The 19,090-nt window shown below is 35.2% G+C and overlaps 1 protein-coding gene across 11 annotated transcripts in view; it reads left to right on the forward strand.

Moving 5' to 3' along the window:
• RFX3 (regulatory factor X3) overlaps positions 1 to 19,090 on the forward strand; it is a 311,425-nt gene that overhangs the window by 37,400 nt on the left and 254,935 nt on the right. The gene's annotated exons all lie outside the window — the stretch shown is intronic.

The raw sequence follows: 19,090 nt of genomic DNA on the forward strand, positions 1-19,090 counted from the left end.
TCTATTAAAAAAAAGAAAGAAAATTCTAAGTTATGATAGCATTTATGAGTAATGGTAATAGTTTCTAGAAATGGCTCCTTCTTCATATTGTAGAATTCTAGAGTCTTTGATAATAATGAGTTCCAAAATAATGGTTTCACTTTACTCAAATATGCATTTAAATCTTATTGTAACAGTCTATGAAATTACTTATGTGCACACAGGAAATAAACCATATCGGGGCCCATCAAAAACGTGATAACATTTAATAAGGGTTAGAAGTTAATCACGCAAATTCAAAAAAATTGTTTAGACACAAATCATAGCAGTCTACAAATTGAATATGTATTAACGATTTTGTGCTTTTAGATATGAACATGACTCTGGAGTTTAATATTCAAAAGCTGGTGATTATTATTTTTCTTTAACTTGGTCATTGAGCTTTTAGTTTAGAGTACTACACTAAACACTCTGAACTGATAAAGTTTGATTACTTTGTCCATAGTTTATTCTGCGCATAAAACAGTTGGAGAGACTGAAAAGGGCAGAAAAAATGGATATTGACAGCAGTGAGAAAAGATTGGAGCCGTGGAAACTATTTCATATAGGAAAGGAGGGGAAATAACTTAAAATTAGTTTTCAAACTTATTTGTATTTCTCTTTACTCTTTGTTACAAACTGCCAGCTAAAATCGGTAAAGCAGCATAATATGTTAAAGAGAGCCGTAAATTGTTGCCTTGAAAGCTTTTAGAAAGGGTGATTTTTATTTGTCATAAAGAAGACAGACCCTAAAAGTTCACTGGGCTCTGGAGTAGAGTATAGAGGGATATTTGGTAGATTATACCCCACAAAAATTTTTTAAGACCAGAATGGTTAGTAATTCATCTAAATAATATCTGTATTATTATTATTATTATTTTTTTTTAGGCGGAGTTTCGCTTTTGTTGCCCAGGCTGGAGTGCAATGGGACAATCTTGGCTTACTGCAACCTCCGCCTCCCGGGTTCAAGCGAGTCTTCTGCCTCAGCCTGCCGAGTAGCTGGGATTACAGCCATGCGCCACCATGCTTGGCTATTTTTGTATTTTTAGTGGAGACAAGGTTTCTCCATGTTGGTCAGGCTGGTCTCGAACTCCCGACTTCAGGTGATCCGCCTGCCTCGGCCTCCGAAAGTGTTGGGATTACAGGCGTGAGCCGCTGTGCCCAGCCAGCATCTATTATTGTTAAAGTCTTTACCAGGTTTAAAGTTCTTTGATTATAGTTCGGATGCTAATTGCTGGGAAATGTATTGCTATATATTTATGAATATGCTCTTATAACTAAAGATGATGCATGTAATTTTTGGAGATTTTAAATTGTTTTTCAGAGATAAACTAAGATAAAAATTACAAGTTCATTTCAAATTTGGGATTATAGAAAGATTTAAAATTCTTTTATTCTGGGAGAGATTACAAATTCCGTATTATGTACACTTTAAAAATAATTGATAACAAATACAGAGGGAAGCAAAAACGTTGTCAACAATGTGAGAATGAAGCAGCATCGTTTGGCAAAGTGGTCTAGTGTAAGCAGCTCATGGTTTTTTGAGTCAGTCAAACCTGAGTTTTACTATTGGGTCACTCACTTACTAATTCAATATTTTTATGTAATGTGAGGACATTAATTGTTACCCTGAAGACTTGTGAAAATTGTGTAAAGGACTTATGCAAAGTGCGTAATCCAGTGCCTGGCACAGAACAGTGCTTCAGAAGTAATAGTTTCATTCATTTCTTATGTAAATGTGAAAGTTTATTCAGTAGATTGGATTAGGAAAAACTAATAGAACAGGGAGGTGATATAGGGGCAGATTTAACTCCATTCGTTTCCAAGGGGAAATGGTATTTGGTATGTTTTTTATTTTTATTTTTTGCATTTACTATTAATTTAATTAATTTTGTTTTGAGACAGGCTCTTGCTCTGTTTCCCAGGCTGGAGTGCGGTGATACCTTCATAGTTCACGGAAGCCTTGAACTCCCTGGCTCCAGCAGCCCTCCTGCTTCAGCCTCCTGCCTTAGCCTCCCAAGTAGCTAGGACTAGAAGTGTGTCACTATGCCCAGCTTTTTTTTTGTTTTGTAGAGAGGAGGGGGTCTCCCTGTTTTGCTCAGGCTGGTCTTGAACTCCTGGCCTGAAGTGAGCCTTCCTCTTTGGCCTCCCAAAGGGTTAGGTTTACAAGTGTGAGCCTCTGCACCCAGCCTTTGTGTACTATTTAACTGCCCAAAGTTTACTATATTCTGTGGTAGGCAACAAAAACTTAATTGGTTTATTACCTTAGGGAGAAACCAGTTTTGGTCCTACCTTGATTAAAAATCTTCAAAAACTTGATCTCCTTTTAGTAAGAAAGCTACATAGAGTTGTAAGTAGAAAACCACATGTGAAGTAGAAAATAGTAAATGTTTTCAAATACTAACTTTTGGAGAAACTCCCATCTATCAAAAGGAAGTAAATGTGTACTTAAGAGTTCAGTGTGGCAGATACATTATTTTCTTGCAATTTATGGTTAGTCAACTCTCATTTTGTTTTATTTTGATTAGCTAGTTATCTTAGGTCCCTCTGACCACTACTCATCCCTACCCACCTGCTGCTCTGTAAATCTGCTGACTCCTTTAGCTACCTTGCATTGTCTTGTATTTCATACACTAGCTAGCTACCATTTCGTAACAATAACTAATATTTATTAAGTGCTAGTTGTGTGCCAGGCACTGGGGTAAGCACCTTATATAAACTCATTTAATTTTTACTTGCTGTCTCCGAGGGAAGTAGGTGATCTTTTATATTCATTTCTGAAATTCAAAGGTTTTGAAGATGTTTCCCTATGTTTATAGCAAACTAATTTGGCTAAAAAACCTGAACTAAGTGAGATGAAGCTACATAAGGGTCTTTATGTATCCTACATCTGGAACATTATTTTTATTTTTTGCTACAGAAACATTAGTGTGTATGATTATGAGTTGCTGCCCTGTGTTCACCTGGGATGTTATATATATTTGGTATTACTTTACAAAATTCAAAAAATTTTGAGTTGTGTAATATATCTGGCCCATATATTTAGAGTAGCGGGTGGTGAACCTATTTCATTACTCCATTTTGTAGATAAGAAGGCTGATACTAGAAGACATTAGGTAAGTTGCCAGGTTTATAAATAGTATGTTAAGATATCAAGTAATTTACTCAGGTGATGCATGTATAAAATCAGACTCAAACCCAGCAGTTGACTCCAGAAACTGTACTCTGAAACCACGGTGTTGCCACTGCAAGATTGGCACTGGTATGTATGTCTTCAATTGACACAGTTTGCTGATCTTTACTAATAGAGGAAAGCATATACCTGGATATCTATAATCTGGATTTGAATATGAATTATTGTGCTTTTATAAGTATCTTAGGTATCAATGTGTCTGATTATAGAGTTCCCCTAAGTATAACAGAGCCTGGCCACTATGGCCTGTCTTAGGGTAGAGGTAGAATCTAGTTTCTCTGTTGTCACTTCTTTTTCCTCCTTTGTATTATCTGTGTCTCATTCAGTGCCATAAATTGCATATTTTGATTTTATTCAACAAATATTTATTTAATTCCTGTTACGCAGTAGGCTGGAAATACAACATTGAGCAAGAAAATGGTACTTGTCTTAACAGGGACACTATTGTTACTATAGATTAGACATATCTTGGTGGGGTACCCCATGTTGCAGCATATTTGGCATCTCTGGGCCAAAATGGCATTAGAATCACTCCCCTCCCCGCATCATTGGGACAACTAAAATGACCCTAAACATTTCCCAAAGTCTCCTGTTCAGGGATCAGGTAGTGGTGTATCTGAGTGATACTCAGCCTCAGCCCTGAGAGTAGTAGCTGCCCACTTGCCTGCCTATCCACTGTCCAAGTGGAATAATTGATTTTAAGTATTTCTTTTGCTAAATCCTGGCATAATACAAAATAAACAGCTGAGAGATCTAGGAAGCAAATAGCTAAACTGCTTATACTCTTGGTACAATGGCTAAACTCAAAAGCAAGATTGGTTGTGGATAGACTACCCATGGCTAATTGAGAATTCCCATTATACTGTGTAAATAATAAGCATAAGTTAATAAGCTCCCAAGTGGACATACCAAGTGATGCTGGATTTTTTTCATTATAGAATCAAGGTCTCTAGGCCCTTACATATGCAAGTTATTCAAAGACATATAATATAGCACACTTACACTAAGTGTATCTTGTAACACTTATACATATCTGTTTCACTTTTCATTTCTAAGTTACATTTTAAAATAAATTCCCAATTCTAATACATGTGAATAGAAACAACTATGAAGGTTTTATGATTTTGAATCCATCATTTGAAAAAGGAATAAAATGTAAATCTTCATTGAGTATCCATATAAGCTGCTTTTTGGGCAATATTTTATGTTAAATGTAATTAACATTCAAAGTTTACAGAACCTGTCCATGCTTATGACAGTTGACATTATTTTAAGTGAAAATGATTTTATTAAATTACAATTACGAAAGTTGTATATGCTTAATGGGAAACATTCAGAAAATATAGAAATGTACAAAGAAAGTAAAAATATATATATTCTTCTGCTCACAGATGACTACGTATCTGCTTGCAGCATTACTGTCATGTCTTCTCGGGATTTCTCTGTGAGTGCATATGGGCTCACCCTGGCAGTCTTGGTGTGCTTCTGCTTGTGTGTGTATGCACTCTTTTCTCCTACAAATGAAAGTTTGTGCACTTTATTATGAAAATTGGGTCATACCGTTTGTTTTTTTACTTTCACACTCATATTTTGAACATCTTTTCATGGTAATGAATAAAATTTTATATCTCTGTTAGCATCGTATGTATGTATCATGTATTTAAACAATTCTGTACCTAGACATTTGGTGGTATCCTATACAGTACTTTGGCATGTATGTGCATCTTTGTGTAGCTGTCCAATTATTTTCTTTATATGAATTCCTAGGAATGGAATTGCTGAGTAAATGCTGGGTACATTTAGAATATTTTTTGTCAATTATCAGATTGTTCTCTAGAAAGGTTGTACCATTTCATATGCCAAGCAGTAATGCTTTAATGTTTTGTTTCTTTGTTTACTCTGACACTGGATATAATCAGTCTTTATATTTATTTATTTTTTATTTTGGCAGTTGAATAGTTGAAAAAAATCTCACTTGGATTCACATTTCTTCAATAACTAATGACAAAAGTATAAAGAATTCGTTAGCCGTTCATATTTCTTTTGTTGAGTGTCCATTTATATCTTCCGTCTGTTTTTCTGTTGGGCAGTTTCTTTTCCTCCTCTTAAATTTCAAGATCTCTTCATATTATAGGATATGGAAATTTGTAATCCATCATGCACCTATTTTTTTATTTAAAAATATGATTTTTGTTTTAGTGATTTTTTGTATGCAAATTTTTTTTTTTTTTTGCTTTTCATTCCAGTTGACGTCCCCACATTGTAACACGATTATTATAATTCAAAATAATTCATTAGATAGGTTAAATATTAGATTTTTTTTAAAAAAAGGTACTTTTCAGATGGGAAACTATTTTCTTGATGCACAAGGTGAAATTGTTCATGTTAGTTAGATGTGTTTGCCATGATTACAGTTTTAATAGCTGTATATAAAAATAAGGATTGTGAGAGAGAAATTCTTTGATAATAGTTGAACAACGTTACATTAAAGCCAGATAGCCTTGGCTTTATTTGTTCTTTAATTTATCCAACAAATATTTATCAAGTGCCTATTATGCATTAGATACTAAGAATGGATTTTTCGTTTACCAGCTGTGTAACTATGAGCAGGTTACTTAAAGTAGCCAAGTGTCAGTTTATTTATTTGTAAATGAGGGATAATACCTACCTTATTGAGTTATTGTAAGGGTTAATTATAGATTACTGAAAGTAACCAACAGCACCTGACATATAATTGGACAACAATAAATTGTAGTTAGTATTATTATTCTTCACAGTAACAAAACATAATGTGATTTTAGCTTGCTATTACATATATTATTGCAATGGTAGTAATTTAGCATATAGGGTAATTAATGATGATGATTATAATTTTATTAATAGGGAGATGGAACCTAGCTAGGTTGATTATACTTACCATCCTGTCAGGTAAATAATATTTCCTTGTATTTGTATAGCAGTTTACAGTTTTCAAAGCTCTTGTCTTATTTATTCTACAGCATTCCTCTTAAGACAGGCAGGGTATGTGTAATTTTTCCTGTTTTACAATACAGCAGCTGAAGCTTAAGAGAGATTCATTGACTTGTCTAAGGTCATACGGCTTTTAAGTGATTAACAGGTTCCACTTATAATTAAGATTCCCGATGAACCTAGATTGACTCTTTTTGTGGGAAAGAACAGAGAATAGAATCTGACTATAATTGCCCAGTCTTCAGGCTTTAGCCATTTTATAGTTTCTTGTGGTTGCATCCATTCCAGTCATCTGAACATTGGCCTGAATGTTTTAGTTGTCTATTACATTGATGACATTCATGCCCTTGTGAAGTCACTTTCCTTTCAGTTTGAGTTGGGCCTGTAGCTTATTTTAACAAAGAGAATGCAAAGGAATTAAAGCTCTTCCAGGTCTGGGTGCAAAAAGGCCTAACAACTTTAGCTTTTATGTTTTTGAGAGACAGGATTATCATGTAAGAAATCTGACCATTCTCCTGGAGAGACCCAGTGGAAAAGAGGCCACGTGGAAGGGAGAATTTCTGAGATTTCATGGAGAGTGACACTCAGCCATGCTAGTATCTTAGCTGATCTCATTTCTCATCTGCTGGCTGAAAGCAGTAGTATGAATGGCCACCAGCAAGATGAGTGTAAGAACTACCCAGCTGAGCCCTGCTCAGATTGCAGAATTATAACCAAATAAAATGGTGGTGGTTTTGTGCCGGTAAGTTTTGGGGTGGTTTGTTACACAACAATAGAAAAGCAAAAGAAATATGCGACAATATTCTTGAAAATAAAAGCTTTGCTAAAAGATGTTTACTTTTCTTGGCCTACCTTGACAGTTTTGGTCTTTCCTTGGCTTGCCAATACCAGCTAACAAAAGAGAAATAGTAATGAACAACTCTTTTCTCTTCCAGAAGCCCATGATTTTGGCCTATACTTGGGTGAATCTGAGGTAAACTCAATCTCTGTTCTGAGTCTCTTCAGCGAAATCTCAAGAGATAGGGTTGCCTCCTAAGTCAAGTGTCTGATTCTTCTTTTCTGTCGATTTCCCACTTCCAGTTTTCTGTGGTTTTAAAAAATTTCTTACTATCAGAGTATAGTTGGTTTTGGCCTCAGTCAGCCAAGTAAGACAAGATGGACTAGGCTTTCCTCCTCACTTTTACTTGTTTCTGTTGTCCCCAAAAGATTTGAGAGGCCATTTAGGTCTGAGAGTGGCTCTGAGACCAGTAATCAGCTTTGTTTTTGATGATTCACGTATTAACAGGAAAGATGTGATAAATTGTTTATGCAGTTTATTTTTTCCTATCTCACAGATCTGTTTCACTCTCATTTAAGTACTGAAATACAGATTTTTTTCGTAACTTTCTATTAGAGATAAGAATCAGTGATCTAAAAATTTTAAGTATTTTTGAAAAAACCAAACAGGGGTTTTTTTTTTTTTTTTTGGGTAAGATCTTTTTGTCATGAAAATTATGAATTCAGAATATTACAGAACTTGATCAACTTCCAGGAGGGTGGAGTGAGGGCCTCGGTGAATTTGTGCTCCCTATACAACAACAAAAATATGGGTAAAATAACGAAAATCAGCCATTTTAGAATTCTGGCAATTAAGCAGGAGTGTAAATTGAAAATTATCTGTCGAAGAGAAAACTAGTGAATCTTGGGAAGACCAGTGGGATCTGTGATATTTTGACTTGGGGTTATTCTCGTCTCTCTCTCCAGCTTAGTGGTGTAGCCAAAAGCTGGCAGTATTGCAGACAATGGAGATAGCTGACCACTTTTGGAGCTCCATTAAAGGCACCATCCCCAGAGCATAGTTAATATTTTGTCCCAACTTGCAGCTCCCTGGGAAAACTCTTCTTGGAGAGTGGTTGGATATTTGATTTGACTCTGAACTCAACTCAGTTGGTGGAAGAAAAAGCTTACCCCCAGGGCATTACTGAAACAATAGCATACTTGGCAAAATGTCAACTGCCTAAGACTGTGATTTCAGTTGAGGCAAAGGAAGAAGCTGGCCAAGAATTTACAAGGAAAGTCTGGAGAACTAGCCAACTATAGGGAACTTTGGAAAGCTCTGACATATTCCTGGGTATTTAAAAGGCTGTACAAAGTGTAAGTCTGTACACATGCCCAGAAATGACCTGGGAAAGGAGAATGTCAACTCTGACTGATTTTGAGGCACTGAGTAAGCAGGAAGTGAAAATCAATGCTATTTGTAAGCTTCCTGAAGTTTGAAGGTATGATTTTTCATGATTTCTTTGGCAAAGGGTAGAAGACATATAGGTAAAGCATTTAAGGAAATCTTTTAAATGATGATTGGTTGACTGCTACATTATACTGGTCCAGGTATGACTTCTAGGAAGCCAGGCTTATAAATAAACACAAGATCCTAAAAAAAAAAAAAAAAAGTTCTAGTGGAGAACTTGGGGGCCACATACTACAGGTAATACAGGATCTTAAAATTAGTTCATGAAAGTACTAAATAAGCAGCATCAAGAAAAACAACACACTGATGATCAAAAAGGGGAACAATGTAGAGCAATCTGATATGAGATTTGTTAAAATATATTACCTAAAATGTTCAGTTTTCAACAAAAATTGAGAAATGCAAAGAAGCAGTAAATATGCCACACATAGAGACAAATAATAATAAAAAACTAACAAAAAAAGTCCCTGTGAGAGCCTAGATTTTAGACTTCATAGTCTTTAAGTTAGCTTTTCAAAGAACTAAATGAAACCATGTCTAAAGAATTAAAGGGAAGTATCAGAATGGTATTTCACCAGAGAAAGAATATTAATAAAGATAGAAATTATTTAAAAAGGGAATTCTGGATCTTAAGAGTATAATAACTGAAATGAAAAATTCACTAGAGGAGCTCAGCAACAGATATAAATCGGCAAATGAAGGAATCTTTTAACGCAAAGTTAGGACAATAGAGATTTTTCAGTGTGAGGATCAGAAAGAAAAATGAACAGAACCTCAAAAGACTTAGGTGACTCCATCGAAAGTTGTACCAACATGGGCATTATAGGATTCCGAGAAGATGAGAAAGAGGCAGAAAGAATATTAAAAAAAAATAATGGCGGAAAGCTTTCCAGATTTGCTGAAAAATATTACTCTGTGCTACACATTAAAGAAGCTCACTGTAATCCAAGTTGAATAAGCCCAAAGTGATCCATACCTAGACCATCATAGTTGAATTTAAAGAAAAATCTTGAAAGTAGCAAGAGAAAAATGACTTGTTACAAGGAATCCTCAATAGGCTTAATAGCTCACTTATGAGAAACCCTGGAGGCTAGAAGACATTTTGAACGTTGAAATAAAAAGACTGTCAACCAGTAATTCTCTATGTAGCTAAACTGTTCTTCAAAACTGAAAGTGAAATTAAGATTTCCAAATAAACAGAAACTGAAAGGATTCTCACGAACTCGTAAGAAATGTTAAAGGGAGTCCTTCAGGTTGAAATGAAAGGACACTTGATGGTAAATTTTAATCAGTGTGAAGAAATAAAGAGGAATGGTTAAAGGTAACTACAGGCATTATGAAAGACATATATAAAAATACATATACATGAATTTTTCTCCAGTTATTTAAAACACTACTGAATAAAGCAATTCTTATAAAGTTGTATTGATGGGCTTGTGATACATAAAGATGGATTCCTTCATAGTTTTACAGATATGGTTCTCTTCTGGAATTTATAATACAACATGAATGCATCACTACCTTATAAGGCAGAGATAAGGTGCTGTTTGTCTCTGCCTCTAGTTTCTAAAATTAACTTGGTTTAATGGCATTATCTTAATGGCAGTTGTCGTCACTGGGCTACCTCATCTCTTCCTCTGTTTTCAAGCAGTCCATAAATACTAAACTTTGCATCAATGCTGGTAACTAGCTCCCTTACAGTGCCCTATGTTTGATGATCCTCTCTTGCCACTTAATAAGTTCAGCTTATGGATGATGTTTATGATTATGTTCAAGATAAAGATATAATGTTTATAATCATCCGGTTATAACTGTTTACATTTGGCAATTTTCTTTCTTTCTTCTTCTTCTTCTTCTTTTTTTTTTTTTTTAAGAGACAGGGTCTCCCTCTGTTGCCCAGGCTGTAGTGCAGTGGCACAATTATAGCTCACTGCAGCCGCAATCACCTGGGCTCAAGCAGTCTTCCTGCCTCAGACTCCCGAGTAGCTGGGGCTATAGGCCTGTGTCACCACACCTAGCTAATTTTTTACTTTTTGTGGAGATGGGATTGCCTCAAGTGATTCTCCCTCCTTGGCTTCCCAAAGTGCTGGGATTACAGGCATGAGCCACCATACCTGGCTGCTAGTTTGGTCATTTTCTGTTTTGCAGACATTTGGATTGATTAGGGTTCTAATGGTGTATTGTTGCAAACCTGTCTTTGATTCTTTTAAAGATTATACGGCAATATTTTGTGGTTTGGGAAAATAAGCACTGTTTTTGGAGACAAATCTGTATTCAGAGTCTTGGCTGCCACTTGTTGGCTGACTTACCTTTAGATATGTTTCTTCTGGGTCAGTAATCTCATCTATAAATTGGAGAGAGTGATACTAAACCTTTTAACTTTTATTTTAAAAGCGTCATTGATATGAGCTTCTATGAGTTTGTGTTTTGGGAAGTCTCATAACCAATGAGACAATCACGGAGTTTCCTTCTTGCAAATGGTGAAGGTGAAGAAACTTTGAAACTTCAGTGGTACTTTCATAGTCTGTATTTGACAAGGGATCTTTTCTGATGAGATTGGTTCTTGTCATTTGACTGTTAATAGAAAAAGTCAGTTAAAACAGTAGGTCGTAAAAACTGCTGCACACTTCTCACTAATGTTTTAACTTGAAATGTGCAAAATGTGTAAATAGGCTGTTTTTGTGACTAGGGTTGAGGGCCTTTTTTTCAATATAGGCTTGCTTATTGCAACTGCAAGTCTTATATAAATCTACATCTATAAAAAATCATATCCAGTTTATGCTGTATTTCTTTAATATAGATTAAAAAATTGAGACACTTGCAGAGCAGTGGTTCTCAAAGTGTGGTTCCCAGCCCAGCAGCGTCAGCATCATGGGAATTTCATAGCATGCAAATTCTTTGATTTTACTGCAGACCTACTGAATCAGAAACTGTGGAAGATGGGGCTCAGCATTCTATTCTTGGCTTCCATGCTATATTTTGAGAAACATTATATTCTATATTTTATTATTTTTCCCAGTTTTAAAAATTTCTCTTACCTTTGCCTGTTTCAACAGCAGTGTTTTATAGTGACTTGCCTTTATCAAGTCTTTTCAATGCATTTGACTTAGTTTTTAAAGATCTCAAAAAAAAAAAAAAGATACAAGACCTTTTATTTTTGCTTTCATGGTTTATGTGATATTTAATTAAATTAGCTAATTACAATAACAATAAAACTCCCCTGTTGAGGTTTTGGAACAAATATTGTTCTGGGTGAATATACAGCTCAGCAGTTGGGAGCAGAAGTGTTGAGGGGCATGCTAGAGAGAGTCCTGCAGGCTGTGAGTTTTCAGTATTCTGTGAGCATCTGTCAGTATGGTTAAAGAGGAAATGAACAATGTGCGTTTACATAGCAAGCTGGGTAAGTGACACTTGATCAAGAGAGCTTCTCATGTGTATTATTTTATATAGGCTTATGGATTTCTTGGATCCATTTATCTTTATAACCCCTAATTCAATATGCATGTTTTCGACTTTTGTTAGTCTGTAGGTAGTCTTTTTGGCTAGACCCCAGAGTTACAAATTTGTTTTTGATGATTTTCAGATCTCTCAGGTCAGTATTGTGGAGAAATAAGAGAACCCAGTAGTTCATGAAAAATATGTGCCTGTTATTATGACACCAAAGGGGAAACTGTAGCAGCTAATACTTGAAGTAGAAAACAGATGGAAATCTTCTTCTCTAGCCTGACTCCAGCTTTTGCCCTGGCTTATAGTGCCTACTTTAATTTGGGAAATCCAATTATGTGTGGAGATAATTCCACAGGTGAAGTGTTTGCCTACTATTGAGATCCTTAAGGGTTATATAAGTGGATCGAGACTCTGGCCTGCTGAATCGAAACCGTTTCTCCTCAGCAACGTTCTAAATGGAGTTTTGATTGAGCTACTTTTTTATGAGTGTTTTAATTATTAGTATATTTTTAACCACATTGCTAATCCACAAAAGGAAAGGGCCTGAATAGCCTAAGTCAACTCTGGATCATCTTGTTACTGCAATAGTTAGATCACAGTACTGCTTTGCAGCATTAATAGAAAACTACGTCATGTGCAGAAAATAACTATTGCATAGCAACATCAGGATACTGTAACAGTTGTTCAATAAAACAGCAGTATTAGTCCCCCTGAAGTTGATTTGATATGCCGAGTATTCATTCTTCACTGACACAGTAACTCAGTCATTTCACTAACAAAATAGTAGTTGCTACATATCTGATTTAACAAATAAAAGAATGTTGCTTAAATCTTTAAGATAGATTGAAGTTTTTGTTAGGGATAGGCTCAATCTGTATCTTTTGTATAGTATAAATTGTGATTCTATATTGGAATTATACTTTGCTGTCTGGAAAAGTTTATAAAAGTAATGAAAATTTTGGTTTCAGACAAAACAAAAATTAGACTGAAAATAATTATTACATAAATTTTGAATAACTATGAGCTAGTGACATGTATGTATTACATCCTTTTCTCATTATATCTTACTAGGTTGTGTTATCTAGATTTTATAGATTGGGAAAATTGAATTAAGAAAGAAAGTGACTTGCCCAAGGTCATTTAAGTAGTAAGTGGTGGAGCTGGGATTTGAACTGTAGTCTATTTAACACTAAAGCCCAAGCTTTTAAATACTGCTTTACACCTTAATATCCGGTGCTTTAATAGTCTTGGCCTTCTTTCAAAAACTTCCGTCTTCCTGTCAATTCTAGAGATAACATTCAATAACTTGACAACAGTGACCTTTCTAAACAAATACAGTGTGTTACAGAGCCAGATGGCCTAAGATTATATTTTATTTTTCTGGCTCAAAATAAATTGCCTGCCCTAAGACTGATAAAGTCCAAAAAAAGACCCTTGTGTGTCTCAGGACCTCATCAGGCCACATGGCCAGCCAGTGCTGTTTATCATAAGTCAGCCACGAGTAGAAAACCTTATGTCTTTATACTATAATTTAGATTAGGACCTAATGAAGGGACAAGAAGCTGGTTTACTAAATGAGATCATTCAGTAATCGCAGTGCATTTGGTAGAAAGATTCTGAGGAACTGAAGACAGAATTCTAGGCAGTACTACTGTCTGTTCTATAAATTGGATGTATGGAGAAAGCTGATTTATAATTCAGCAAACTCCCAAATTAGGCATCCCTTTCCCCCCCTTGCTGGGATTTAAGGAGGATTTTTTATAATAACTAGCCACCTTATTCTTGATCACTCAAAATCTGGGTGAGAATTTTCTTGAAAGTCTTAGACAAATATATTTTAAAAGTAATTCTATATTGGGAACATAAGTTATTGTGCCACACATAAGCATAAACAGTACTTTCATGAGTTCAATTACACTTAATGAATTTCACACGTAGAGAGACAAGTTTAAGCAGGGTAGGCATAGAAATGTTTCAAAGGTATGTTGAAGCCAAACTTGTAGTTGACAGATATAGTGACAAAAGAAATACTAGACTTGGAGTTAGGAGACCTCTGTTTGAGACTTGGCTTTACTATTACTCTGTAAGGATCCTTGAGCAAGTGATTTAAATTCTCCAAGACTCAGTTATTTGTAAAATGATGCCAGAATGATATTACTTGCCTTGTTTTATTGCAGGATTGTTCTGAGGACCGTTAGGGAACAGGTGACAAAGGTACAGTGATGTACAAATGGATGCTGTTATTATGGCAGCATCTAGTATATATAAGGGTAAATGTCCTGAGCTGTGAGTAGGACAGATTTGCCTTTAGAATTGCTCTGCTGTTTAGTAATTTGGTGCTTTGGGCCAAGGCACCACAATCTTTTTGAATTTCAGTACTCTCTGTATAAAATAATCAACATCACAGAGTTGTGAGAATTACATTAATGTAGATACTATATTTAAATGTTTGTAAAATAGTGATGGGGTAGGAGTTATTATCCTGAACAGATTTCAGAAAGTTAGAAAAAAATAGCCAGAGATTTTTTATCTGTTCCCAAACATCTTAATAAAATAAATTACTCATAGAATGTTAGAATGCTAGAAGAACCTTTGAAGGTCATCTATCTTTTCCTGCTCATTTTAAGACAAGGATCACCTCCTAATATTTTTGTCAATTCTGCTCTGTTTATATGCATAGAGGATAACATTCTCACTAGCATCATCAATTATAAAGGATAGCAACTGTCTCTCAATCACAATAGATACAGATTTCTGAAAATGTAAAGCCATATCAGAGATGAACTCTGGAGGTAATATCAGGCTGTGAAAAGAATTTGGGCTTTGGCTGGGTGTAATCCCAGCACTTTGGGAGGCCGAGGCAGGTGGATCACGAGGTCAGGAGATTGAGACCATCCTTGCTAACACGGTGAAACACTGTCTCTACTAAAACAAAAAAAAACCAACAAAAAATTAGCTGGGTGTGGTGGTGGGCACCTTGTAGGCCCAGTTACTCGGGAGGCCAAGGCAGGAGAATGGCATGAACCCGGCAGGTAGAGCTTGCCATGAGCCAATATCATACCACTGCACTCCAGCCTGGGCGACAGAGCAAGACTCCGTCTCAAAAAAAAAAAAAAAATCTGGGCTTTGTTGTGAAAAGCTGAGATGGAATCTTGCTCCTGTCAGTTACTAGTTTGTGACAGTGAAAAATTTACTTAGTATTTTGTGGCCACATAACTATACTGTTTTTTTTGTTGTTGTTGTTTCTGTTGTTGTTGTTGTTTTAACCTACCACATAGGCCATGTCTATGTCTGTACTTAAACCTGACTGGCTCTCCATTTTTATATATCATTCTTTGGATCTGAGATGTGTTTGATTTTTATGTTACTTATACTAATGGTTCTTGACCTTCTCTTTCTTGTCTCTAACACATTTGAGACTGGGGATTACAATAGTGATCCCTGAAGATTGCAGGGGGTGCTTGTGGCAAATCAGCATCTTGGAGTTCTAGGTCAGGTGTACTTTGAAAAGGCTTCCTTTTTAAGACTGGTTTAGGGACTTACACACGAGCTATTTATTTATTTATTTTTTTGATACAGAATAAATAAATTCTGTTGCCCAGGCTGGAGTTCAGTGGTGTGATCTCAGCTCACTGCAACATGAGCTATAATTTTTAAAACTATAATTATTTTGGTCACATGTCATGTTTTTCTTACATTGTTGATTTTGTACGGTTGAATTTATCTGTGTTGGTGTCTAAAAATTATTTGAAAGCTAACTGGACAGTATTTTAATGTGAAATTGTAAAATAGTTTTAAGTGTATTCCCATGAGGAGAAGAGCTCTTCCAAAGAAAATAATAGGAAAATAATATTTAATCATTACCAGTAAAAACAAGTGCAAAAAAATTTGTTCACAATCAAGAATAATGACCTTTGTCCACTTTTTGAACACAGCGTTGAGAGGTTTCATAGTTTATATATTGACTTTATCTTTGACTTACTGAAAATATTGTTTTCATCCTTATTGGGTGTCCTGGAAAAATACCCAAGTTGATCCTTAAATTTGAAAAAAGAAAATTCAAAACCAAGTATTTAGTTCTGGATTCTAATGATACTAGACTAGAAAATAGAAGATTGGCAGGTAAAGAAAATAATATATATGAAATAGTATATGAACACAGAAGCATAACCTATTGGTGTTCCTACATTGAACACAAATTCAGTGTGCATTTTCTGTCTTTTTGCAGCAATTCAACTTTGGACGTGTGTTTCTTTCTCTTGTTAAATAAATGAACAGAATTTATCCCTTGATCATCTGTAACATAGTTTCATTGTAACCAATAGTCTGGGCTTTCACTTGAATTTCTTTTTATGAATTTATGTGGAGATGCTTTGCATTTTTCTAAATTTTGACTACACTAATTAGAGAGTGGGTATTACGAAAAACTGACAGGCAGTTTTAAAAAATATTAAATGAGTTGGTTATGAAAAGGGATACAAGTATGTAGTTTATATTTTTCAACTTGTTTTTACATTACCCTTTAGAATGTTTAATATTTTGTAATGAAAGTATGTGGTTTTTCTTTCTTTCTTTCTTTTCAAAAAGAAAACAATCGGGTAAAAATCTGAGAAATATTTTCAGTTGTCCAAGGCTGATGTTGACTTAAATAGGTCTAGGTCTTCATGGTTGACAGCTGCAGATAATTAGCTTTTTCTTTCTTAACAAAGAAAGCAAATGGAGCTGCAAGACATTCATTGCCTTTTCAGTCATCATAATAATAATGTATGTATTTAACTCCTGCAGTTCCTTAAATTGATTTAGTGCTAAGCTGCCTACATTACATATAATAGGAGTGACAAGTGAAAGCTGCAGCACATATTTGCGTGGCAAAAGGGAGCAGTGATTGACGGCAAAGTTTCTCTCTACAAGAAACAGCAGTGTTGTGGAGCTCAAAAAGGGCCAGATACATAATTCTTAAAATTGTAGAGCAGATTCATGAAATGAATTTTAAAGTGATTGCCACTTGGTGTACTTGAGTGTCTTTATGTTTTTGGCTCTGGGTGAGGGGCGCAGATGGACAGAATCTCACCTGACTGCGGAATATCAATAAATTCCTTTTAAGTATGTTAGTATTTGTAATTTAAGAATGATACTTATAAATTTTAGATCAAAAATTATGTCTCTGTACTCAGTAACTGAAAATTTCTTTTAGCTGTAACAATTCACTGTATTTGAAGAAGCCGAGTAATACATCTATTCAAATAAGGATTTTGAAGGCCCCAAATTGAGTTATTTTTCATGGAAGGTACCCATTTTTACATGTCTATAAAACTTGAGGTATCATTTCTGGAAAGGTAATGACATAGGATTGGTGGTTTCTTTTGGTCAGACAGTGGCTAAATGCGATCATGTTTCAAAAGTACTTGAAAAATATTCTGGCATTCTTTTGTTCCCATGACATATACTGAGAAGCCACGGTTGAAAGGACCCTTGGTATTTGCTGCTTCATGATGCTCTATGATGAGCCTAGAGTGCTGGGCTTCATATTATACCATGGAAATGTTTCTTATTTTGTTGACAACTCTGTGTCTGTGGCAGGCGGGGAGGGGAAGCCCTGTGTGTGCTTGTACACTGGCAGCCTCTACTGGCCATCGCAAAGAGCAGCATTGACCTCTGTTCTTTACATTCCAGGTTTCATATGCTTTTACTTGGGTTTAGCTCTTCTTTGATCCTCATCCTCTTTGTTATCCTCTTTTGAAGACTAGTTATTCTGTTGGATGTCTTCATTTATAATTATTAAAGAGCTACTAGTCCAGTATTTTCATTAAAAAATTAATATCATAAGTGAATGGAATTCTTCAGGACCTTGGAAGAAGTTATGAATATAACCTTTCCTTGAGAAATAATTTTCATATAAGAGGGAAGATAGATTCATCTTTATGTAGGTTTAAAAATACTTTCTCAGTTGCAAGCCTTAATGTATGATATAGAGATTAGTCATTTACTTATGACTGACAAATAACCCTGATTCCCTGAAAGAAAGCCTTGGCTCAATGATAGACTTAATTACACACACACACACACACACACGTGCTTGTACACTGGCAGCTTGTACACGTGTGTGTGTGTGTATTTCTTTAGATTTAGGTATATCAGCTCTCTCTTAGAGGTTTCCAGGAAGTGGGCATAAACGCTTATTGGGCTTTATGGATATGAATACCTCTGGGGATTGGATAGATGGTGGTGTCTAGGCTTTAAGTCTAGACAGAAAATGATAAGTATTTGTAAATAAAAGATCCAAGGATGGTAGTAAACTCTGGATTATTCTGTTTCAGGGGTAGAAACTTGTGAAATGTTTGATCTAATATCTTTGACTTTGGGCAATAATTTGACCACAGTAGATGATTTCCCCAACAAAATAGACTCATTTCTTGATATTTACATCTTGCCAGTGGCTCTACTTACCAATCACCTAGTTATCTTTGAATCTCTTGGTATTTTCAAAATTGAATCTTTTTATACAAAGTCTCATATCCAGTGGCTTCTGTTCCTACTGCTACCACCAATTCCTAGATTATTACAGTAACTTTAGGTTAGTGCAAAAGTAATTGGCAAAAGCCACAGTTACTTTTGTGCCAACCTATGCTAATAGATTTCATTTTATCCATGTTCTTTACCTTTTAATTCAACCGTACAACCTAGCCATATGCATTTGACTAAAACTTTACTTTTATTGCATCACTTTTTTTTCTTTTAATAATTTATTATTTGCTTGAGAAAATGAAGAGGACTAAAGGATATAGCCAGTAGAGCAAGACAAGGAGCATGGAGCTAGGAATAGGAAGATGTGGGATTTTTGCTTTGGTTTTGGCTATACGATTTTAAGCATATGCGTATACCTTCCTGAGTCTCTGTTTTTCTATTATTTAAAATTATTTGTTGCCAAGATTGGTTAAAATAATGTTGTATAAAATTGCCATGAGTTCTTTAGAACTCTATTTTCCTGCTACAGAGTAAAAAGACAAAATTTCTTAGTCTGGAATTTCTTTTCAAACAGCTCATTTCTGTACTATGCATGGCATATAGTAGGTACTTAATAAATGCTGTTTGAATAAACTCTGTACTTCAAATCTTGTATTTCTCTCTTATTTTCCCACTCAAATATGTTGTCTCTACTCTGATCAATGAAAATGTTGTTCATATGGTCACAGCTACGTCATTCTCCTATTCTTTGCCCTGCTAAGAATGCTGTC

Source organism: Macaca thibetana, chromosome 15 (assembly GCF_024542745.1).
Source record: "Macaca thibetana thibetana isolate TM-01 chromosome 15, ASM2454274v1, whole genome shotgun sequence".
In the NCBI taxonomy this organism is placed as follows: Eukaryota; Metazoa; Chordata; class Mammalia; order Primates; family Cercopithecidae; genus Macaca; species Macaca thibetana.